A 9,081-nucleotide genomic window follows, 5' to 3' on the forward strand; every position below is an offset into this window, starting at 1 on the left:
TCTCTCAGAATTTTTCAGAGCTTTTCCTCATCACTACCTGAAAGGTCAGATGCAATAATAATAGGCAAAGTAGATGCATCACCTAAAAAAGCATACCTTAAGTGTTCAGGCAATGGTTTAAGCTCAAGTGTAGGAGCTTCCTCAATAGATGGCTTGAGGCGCTTTGTAGATTTGTTCAACTCCTCTAATCCAATAGATTCAAAAGGCATATCCAGCCTTCGCTTCCAGGGAGAAGCATTCAGATACTGCAACTGCCCATCACCTTCATCATCTTTCCTATCTGAATTCCCTAACAAGGTCTTCTCTAAGGCATCAGACCTTAGCATTTGATCAAGTTCTGAAGTAACCACATAATTGACCAACTTCACTTTTAAGCACTCCTCATTCTCATTCGGGAATTTCATGGCATTAAAAACATGGAACGTTACATCCTGATCCAGCACTCAAATAGTAAGCTCATCCTTCTGCATATCAATCAAGGTTCGGCCAGTAGCTAAGAATGGACTTCCCAAGATTATGGGAATCTTCTTATCCTCCTCGAAATCAAGAATTACAAAATCAGCAGGAAAGATGAGTTTATCATTCTTTACTAAGACATCATCCACAATGCCTCGTGGATATGTAATAAAACGATAGGCCAACTGCAAGGTCATATAAGTAGGCTTTGGATCAGGTAAGTCCAATTTTTTAAAGATTGTCTAAGGCATCAGATTAATGCTAGCTCCCAAGTCACATAAGCATTTGTCAAACGACATTTTTCCAATGGTACAAGGAATAGTGAAGCTTTCAAAATCTTTAAGCTTCGGAGGCAACTTCTGTTGCAGCATAACATTGCATTCCTCCATAAGAGCAACGGTCTCTAAGTCACCAAGCTTCACTTTTCGAGAGAGAATACCTTTCATAAACTTCGCATAACTAGGATTTGTTCAAGAGCTTCAGTGAAAGGTATGTTGATATGAAGTTTCTTGAACACCTCCAGAAACTTCTCAAACTGCTTATCCAGCTTTTTCTTCTGCGGCCTCTTAGAAAAAGGAGGTGGGGGATAGATCCGTTTCTCCCCTGTATTACCCTCAGGAGGAGTGTGTTCCACAGTAGTCTTCCTTGCTTCCACTTCTACTTCCTTGTGCACTTCTTCAGCCACAGCCTCTTCTTCCGAAATTTAAGATTTTTCGAAATTTGCAACCTTCCCAAACCTCAATGTAATTGCCTTAACCTGCTCCATTGCTTCCCTCTTGCTTGGCACTTCAATGTCACTATGGAGTGTACCAGGTTAACGATTTAGCAAGGCATTGGGAATTTGCCCAATTTGATTCTCCAAGGTTTTGATAGACACGACTTGGCTCTTACACATGAGCTTCAACTCCTCCAATTTAGATTTTTCATTAGATTGTTGCATGGAGTTGTTGTCTTGGCGCATATTGCAGTTGCTGAAAACCAGGAGGATTGTATTACTTTGTGGCATACTGCTAATAAGGCTGCTGAACCGCATTCTGAGTATTACTCTAGCTGAAGTTAGGATGATTGCGGTTGTTGGGATGATAGGTGGCTGGAACTGGTTGTTACGACCTCTGAAAGTTGCTCACGAACTGAGTTGATTCACTACAAATAGCACACTGATCAGTTGCATTCGCTCCAGCACAAAGCTCATAAACACTAGTTATCTGATTAACTCCATAATTAGCCAAAGAATCCACCTTCATCGTCAAAGCCTTAAGCTGAGCTATAGCAGTAGTGTGTTGAGTGGCATTTATGACACTTTACAACGCTCTGTAAAGCTTTGGATTGATGTTTTACACTCGAGTTTGTGTTTTAACGTGTTTTTGTAGTGTTTTTGCATTTCAGGCATTTATCAGGAATACAGATGAATTGGCATTGTTTGGATGCTAATATGGTGTTAGGATGGTGTCTAGAATAAAAGCTCATGAAAAGACCAGCTCAAATCAGCAAGAAAATAAGAAGTCGGCCATTTTTTCCAGAGAGACCGGTGCGCCCCGCGCTCTGATAGTGCGCACCCGCGCCAGGAAGGCAAAATGTCAACGCGCGGCTGCGCCAGGTTTCTTGTAGAATTTTGATCCAGAAGACTTCTACTCTGCATGGGCTGCTCTATAAACATAACTTATGCTCGTTTTTCATAACAAGGCGTACCAGAGATTAAGGAAAAGGTGTAAGAAGAATGTAGAGCACAAATCAACCAAGGCGAAGAAGATCTAGTTTATTCTTGTGATTCTTTATTTTAAGTTGTAACCTTGGATGCTAGTTTTCTTATTCGTGAATCTATACTCTTGTTTCGTACTTGCTTTTATTAAGTATAAAGACTATATTTATTATACCATACTTTCATCGGAACCCACGTTGATGATGAGTCCGATTATAGACTAATCGTTATCGTGGGTTCCAAGGGATTTATTTATGGATTTCTTTAGTTAATTTGTTTTGATACCTTAGTGTGTGGTGATTGTATGATAACCTAGTATGGTGTGCTTATTCGTCTTATGAGCGTCCCGAACTTATAAGATAGTGCATTAATCTTTAATGAAGTGAAAGTGAATTTAAGGGTTTAGAACTTGCCATGCTAGCATGGGTTCATGTATGTGTTATGCATGATCCGTAGGTAATTTTTACCATCTTACTTGCCCTATGTAATCATGATAGATAACTTGCGCATTAATCGTTATGTTGTCAAATTCTATAGATATATAGGGTCTCAATATAATTGGTGTCTATTCAGTTCTATCTATTTTGTGGTTGTCTGGTAGTACGGTATTCGTACAATGAAAGTTGGCATTTATCAGTTTCGTGTTATCTGATTAGTGTCATCACACATTGCATGCTAAGGTTAAGAATGAAAGGCTATTGAATGAAGTATTTAATGAAGTTAGAATCCATGTTTGTGTCATATATATTCAACTCTCTTTAATCTCATAGTTTATGTTCTTTAGTATAATTCTTAGTTAATCATACTTATAAACAATCTCAATTTGTATTCGTCCTTAGCATTGGATAATAATCATACTAGTGTTGCATAGATACATTGATTGAAATTAACCTAAACCAGTCCCTATGGGAACGAATTAGAATTTATTCTATATTTACTTGCGATCGCATATACTTGTGTGAATATAGCGCGTGTTCTAGCCCTAACAAGTTTTTGGCACCGCTGCCGGGGACTGCGGTGTTAATTTTTAGTTTATATGTTTTCATCAATGGTCGTTAAAGTTCAGTGACTTGGACATAGTTTACTTACATTAATTCATTGTCGTGTTTCGGGTACTCTAGCGAGCGTGTATGCATACGCGTTCTCGGTCTCGTAAGAGAACACTGGATCTAGTGAGGAAGAAGTTGTAGTCGAAGAGATGGTTGAAGAAAGATATTAGTTGAGAAAGAAGAAGAGGCCCTTATTGCAATGGGAGAACCAGAAGCGAATCTAAAAGCTTGATGGACTACTCTCAACCGAAGATCAATGATATTCAGTCTAGCATTGTGCGTCCAACCATCTCGGCTAATACCTTTGAGATCAAGTCGAGCACGATTCAGATGATACAAACTCAGTTCAGTTTGGGGGTTCTCCAACAGAAGACCCCAACAATCATATCAGAGATTTCATCGAGATCTGCGACACTTTCAAGTTCAATGAAGTTTCTGAAGATGCTATTAAGTTGAGGCTTTTCCCATTCTCTCTGTGGGATAAAGCTAAGTGTTGGCTACATTCTCTACCACCAGAGTCTATCACCAAATGGAGGATCTTGCTCAAAAGTTCTTAACTAAATTCTTTCCTATAGCGAAGACTGCTATAATCAGAAACGCACTTACTCAATTTGCTCAGCAATCTGGAGAATCTTTATGTGAGGCCTGGGATCGATATAAGGAGATGCTTAGGAAGTGTCCTCATCATGGGATGCCTGACTGGATGATCATTAATTGTTTCTATAATGGTTTGGGTGCTACTTCTAGACCCATACTTGATGCAGCATCAGGAGGAGCTTTGTGGGCTAAAAGCTACGATGAAGCTTATAAATTGATTGAACTGATGGCTGCTAATGAATATTATAATCCTACTCAAAGGCTATATTAGAGTAAGGTAACAGGAATCCTGGAGTTGGATGCAGCTACTGCTATAGCTGCTCAACTTAAGGCTTTGACGATGAAGGTGGATTCTCTGTCTAATTATGGAGTTAATCAGATCACTAGTATCTATGAGCTTTGTGCTGGTGCCCATGAGACTGATCAATGTGCCATTTATAGTGAATCAGCTCATTTCATGAGCAACTTTCAGAGGTCCCAGCAACTTGTACCATCCACCTATTATCCTAACAACCGCAACCATCCTAACTTTAGTTGAAGCAACACTCAGAATGTGGTTCAGCATCCTTATCAGCAGTATCCAGCAAAGTAGTACAACCCCCTGGTTTTCAACAACCCCAATATGCACCAAGGCAACAACTCCAGCTGCAACAGTCTAATGAAAAATCTGAATTGGAAGAGTTGAGGCTCATGTGCAAGAGCCAAGCGATTTCTATCAAGACCTTGGAGAATCTTGCTAATGCCTTGCTCAATCGTCAACCTGGTAAACTCCCTAGTGACACTGAAGTGCCAGGTAAGAGAGAAGCTAAAGAGCATGTTAAGGCAATCACATTAATGTCTGGGAAGGTTGCAAATCCTAAAAAATCTCAAGTTTCGGAAGAAGAAGCTGTGGCTGAAGATGAAGTGCAGAAGGAAGCAGAAGTTGAAGCAAGTAAGACTACTGTTGAACACACTCCTCCTGAGGGTAATTCAGGGGAGAAACAGATCTATCCTCCACCGCCTTTTCCTAAGAGGCTGCAGAAGAAAAAGCTGGATAAGCATTTTGAGAAGTTTCTGGAGGTGTTCATAAAACTTCACATCAACATACCTTTCGCTGAAGCTCTTGAATAGATGCCTAGTTATGCGAAGTTCTGAAAGGTATTCTCTCTCAGAAAGTAAAGCTTGATGACTTAGAGACAGTTGCTCTGACGGAGGAATGCAGTGTTGTGCTGCAACAGAAGTTGCCTCCGAAGCTTAAAGATCCTGGAAGCTTCACTATTCCTTACACCATTGGAAAAGTGTCATTTGATAAATGTTTATGTGACTTGGGAGCTAGCATCAATCTGATGCCTTTGTCAATCTTCAAGAAGTTGGACTTACCTGATCCAAAAACCAACTTATATGACTTTGCAGTTGGCTGATCATTCTATTACATATCTGTGAGGCATTATTGAGGAAGTTTTGGTCAAGATGGATAAACTCATCTTTCCTGCTGATTTTTTAATTATTGATTTCGAGGAGGATAAGAATATTTCCATAACCTTGGGAAGACCTTTCTTAGCTACTGGCCGAACCTTGATAGATGTGCAAAAGGGTGAGCTCACCATGCGAGTGATGGATGAGGATGTAACTTTTAATGTGTTCAATGCTATTAAATTCCCTATAGAAAATGAGGAGTGCTTAAAGGTGGAGTTGGTCGATTCTGTGGTTACTTCAGATGTTGATCAATTGTTAAGGTCTGATGCCTTAGAAAATGCCTTGTTGGGGAATTCCGATAGTGAAGATGATGAAGGTGATGAGCAATTGCAATATCTGAATGCTTCTCCTTGGAAAAGGAAGATGGATATACCTTTTGAATCTCTTGGAATGGAGGAGCTGAACAAATCTCCAAAGCGCCTCAAGCCATCTATTGAGGAAGCTCCTACACTTGAGCTTAAACCATTGCCTGAACACTTAAGGTATGCTTTTTTAGGTGATGCATCTACCTTGCCTGTTATTATTGCATCTAACCTTTCAGGTAGTGATGTGGAGAACTCTTAAGAATTTTGAGAGAGTTCAAATCGGCAATTGGATGGACGATAGCAGATATTAAGGGAATTAGTCTTTCTTATTGCATGCATAAAATTATGTTAGAGGAAGATAGCAAGCCTACTGTTGAGCAACAAAGAAGGCTAAATCCGATCATGAAAGAAGTTATGAAGAAGGAAATTCTCAAATGGCTAGATGCAGGGATCATCTATCCCAATTTTGACAGTTCTTGGGTGAGTCCAGTTCAGTGTGTGTCAAAGAAAGGAGGTATCACCGTTGTTTTTAATAAGAAGAATGAGCTCATTCCTAGTCGAACAGTCACGGGGTGGAGAGTTTGCATGGATTACAAGAAGCTGAACAAGGCCACGAGAAAAGATCACTTCCCTCTGCCATTTATTGATCAGATTCTTGACAAATTGGCTGGGCATGAGTATTACTGTATTTTGGATGGCTATTCGGGCTACAAACAGATCTGCATTGCCCCGAAAGATCAGGAAAAGACTACTTTCACTTGTCCATTTGGTACTTTCACTTTTAGAAGAGTTTCTTTTGGTTTATGTGGAGCACCGGCCACATTTCAGAGATACATGATGGCTATTTTCTCTAACATGATTGGTCAGAATATGGAGGTGTTCATGGATGACTTCTCTTTGTTTGGTAATTCATTTGATGAGTGCTTGCAGAATCTTGGCGACGTTCTTAAAAGGTATGGTGAGACCAATTTGGTTCTCAACTGGGAGAAATGTCATTTTATGGTGCGATAGGGCATTATTCTAGGACACAAGATTTCTAGTAAAGGTCTTGAGATGGACAAAGCCAAGGTGGGGGTCATTGAAAATCTCCCTCCACCAATTTCTGTTAAAGGAGTTCGCAGTTTCCTTGGTCATGTAGGTTTCTATAGGCGGTTTATCAAGGACTTTTCAAAAATTTCTAAACCTTTGTGCAATCTTCTGGAGAAGGATGTCCCATTCAAGTTTGAGGATGAGTGCCTAGCTGCTTTTGAGTTCTTGAAGAAGAGTTTAATCATGGCACCTATCATTAGTACACCTGATTGGAATGAACATTTTGAGATGATGTGCGATGCGAGTGACTATGCAGTTGGAGCAGTTCTTGGGCAGAGAAAGAACAACATTTTTTGATATGGTCTACTATGCTAGTAAGACCCTAAATGGTGCTCAACTGAATTATACTACTACTGAGAAAGAACTTCTTGCTATTGTCTACGGTTTTGAGAAGTTTCGATCTTATTTGCTTGGGACGAAGGTGACAGTTTTCCTGATCATGCTGCAATTCGATATCTCGTCTCGAAGAAGGACTCGAAGCCTAGATTGATTAGATGGGTTCTTTTGCTTCAGGAGTTTGAATAAGAGATCAAGGACAAAAAAGGTACTGAGAATCAAGTCGCTGATCATCTCTCTCATTTGAAAGATGCAAGTTCAACTTCACTGGATAAGACATTGATAAATGAGTCTTTTCTCGATAAGCAACTGTTTGGAGTGCAAGAGGAAGAATCGTGGTTTGCAGACATTATGAAATACCTTTTGAGTAATATCATGCCTCCCGATTTGTCGTATGCTCAAAGGAAGAAGTTTCTTCATGAGGTGAAGTGGTATATGTGGGATGAACCATATTTGTTTAGGAAAGAAGCTGACCAAATCATCAGGAGATGTATTCTATACAGCGAAACGGGGGGAATCTTGTGAGATTATCATTTGACTGTTTATGGAGGCCACTATGATGGAGAGAAGACAACAACTTGTGTCCTCCAAGTAGGATTCTTCTGGCCTACATTGTTCAAGGATGTGCATCACTTTGTGTTGAAGTGTGATCGATGTCAGCGTGTGGGTAATGTCCAAGAGGGATGAGATGCCTCTTAATGTGCTTCTCAAGGTTGAATTCTTCGATGTTTGGGAAATCGACTTCATGGGGCCATTTGTCTCATCTTGCAATAATCAGTACATCTTGTTGGCGGTCGATTATGTGTCGAAATGGGTGGAAGTCAAGGCTTTGCTGACAAATGATGCAAGGGTAGTGCTTAATTTTCTTCATAAGCAGATATTCACATAATTTGGGACTCCAAGAGTCATAATCAGTGATGAGGGATCGCATTTTTGTAATTGCAAGTTTACTGCAATGATGAAAAGGTATAATATGAATCATCGCATTATAACAGCCTACCATCCTCAGACTAATGGTCAAGCAGAGGTGTCTAATAGGGAGATCAAGCGTATCTTTAAGATAATTGTGTGTCCATCAAGGAAGGATTGGTCTTTGAAGCTTGATGAAGTTCTTTGAGCATATAGAACAGCATACAAGACTCCGTTGGGAATGTCATCGTTTCAGTTGGTTTTTGGTAAGGGGTGTCATTTACCTGTGGAGTTCGAGCATAAAGTGTATTGGGCTTTGAAGAAGTTGAACCTTGATTTAGATGCAGCTGGTAAGAAGAGAATGCTTCAATTGAATAAACTCGACGAATTTCGGCTTCGAGCGTATGAAAATAACAAAATGTACAAGGAGAAAGTCAAGAGATGGCACGATAGGGGTCTAGTTCTCAAGTCATTTGTGTTGGGATAACAAGTTCTTTTATTTAACTCTCGTCTCCGTCATTTTCCTGGAAAATTGAAGTCGAGATGGTCCGAGCCTTTCACAATCAAAATTGTGTTTCCGCATGGAGCTGTGAAAATTTTTGAGAATGATCCAGACCAAGCATTCAAGGTAAATGGTCAGAGGTTGAAGCACTACTATGGGGATACGGCAAACCGTGAAGTGGTTAGTGATGTTCTATTATCTACTTGATCTTGACATTCTACGTCAATCTAACGACGTAAATCAAGCGCTTCTTGGGAGGCAACCCAAGTTTATTATACATTAGTAGATAGAGGATGCAGAAAGAAAAGAGAAAAACACAAAAAAAATATAATAAAAAAATCTAGGGCCAACTTCAGTAGCACAGCGCGCCCGCGCTGAGAAACGGGGCGGCCGCGTTGTTTTTCCAGTAACTGGGCGCACCCGTGCTGACTTGGCGCGCGGCCGCGCTGAAACTCCAGAAACTGGGCGCGCCCGCGTTGCGGTGGCGCGCGGCCGTGCCGGGTCCTTGATTCAAAAAAAATATGTCAGTTTTTGAAGAGAAAATCGGGTTTTCAATACAAGATCAATTCTCACCCGATTTTTACTCTTCCACATCCCAAAATTCCCTCTCCAAATCAAATCTATTATTCTCATTATTCCCATAATCAATTCCCACTCCTTTCCATAACTAATTCTCTCCCAATA

General features: G+C 40.2%; 1 non-coding gene across 1 annotated transcript; it reads right to left on the reverse strand.

Moving 5' to 3' along the window:
- Positions 1-3,790: 3,790 nt before the first annotated feature.
- Positions 3,791-3,897, reverse strand: LOC141676042 (small nucleolar RNA R71). Its single transcript, XR_012556654.1, has one exon. It is a non-coding gene; the product is annotated as a small nucleolar RNA R71 (small nucleolar RNA).
- Positions 3,898-9,081: the final 5,184 nt, after the last annotated feature.

The sequence above is a fragment of the Apium graveolens genome, chromosome 7 (genome assembly GCF_009905375.1).
Source record: "Apium graveolens cultivar Ventura chromosome 7, ASM990537v1, whole genome shotgun sequence".
In the NCBI taxonomy this organism is placed as follows: Eukaryota; Viridiplantae; Streptophyta; class Magnoliopsida; order Apiales; family Apiaceae; genus Apium; species Apium graveolens.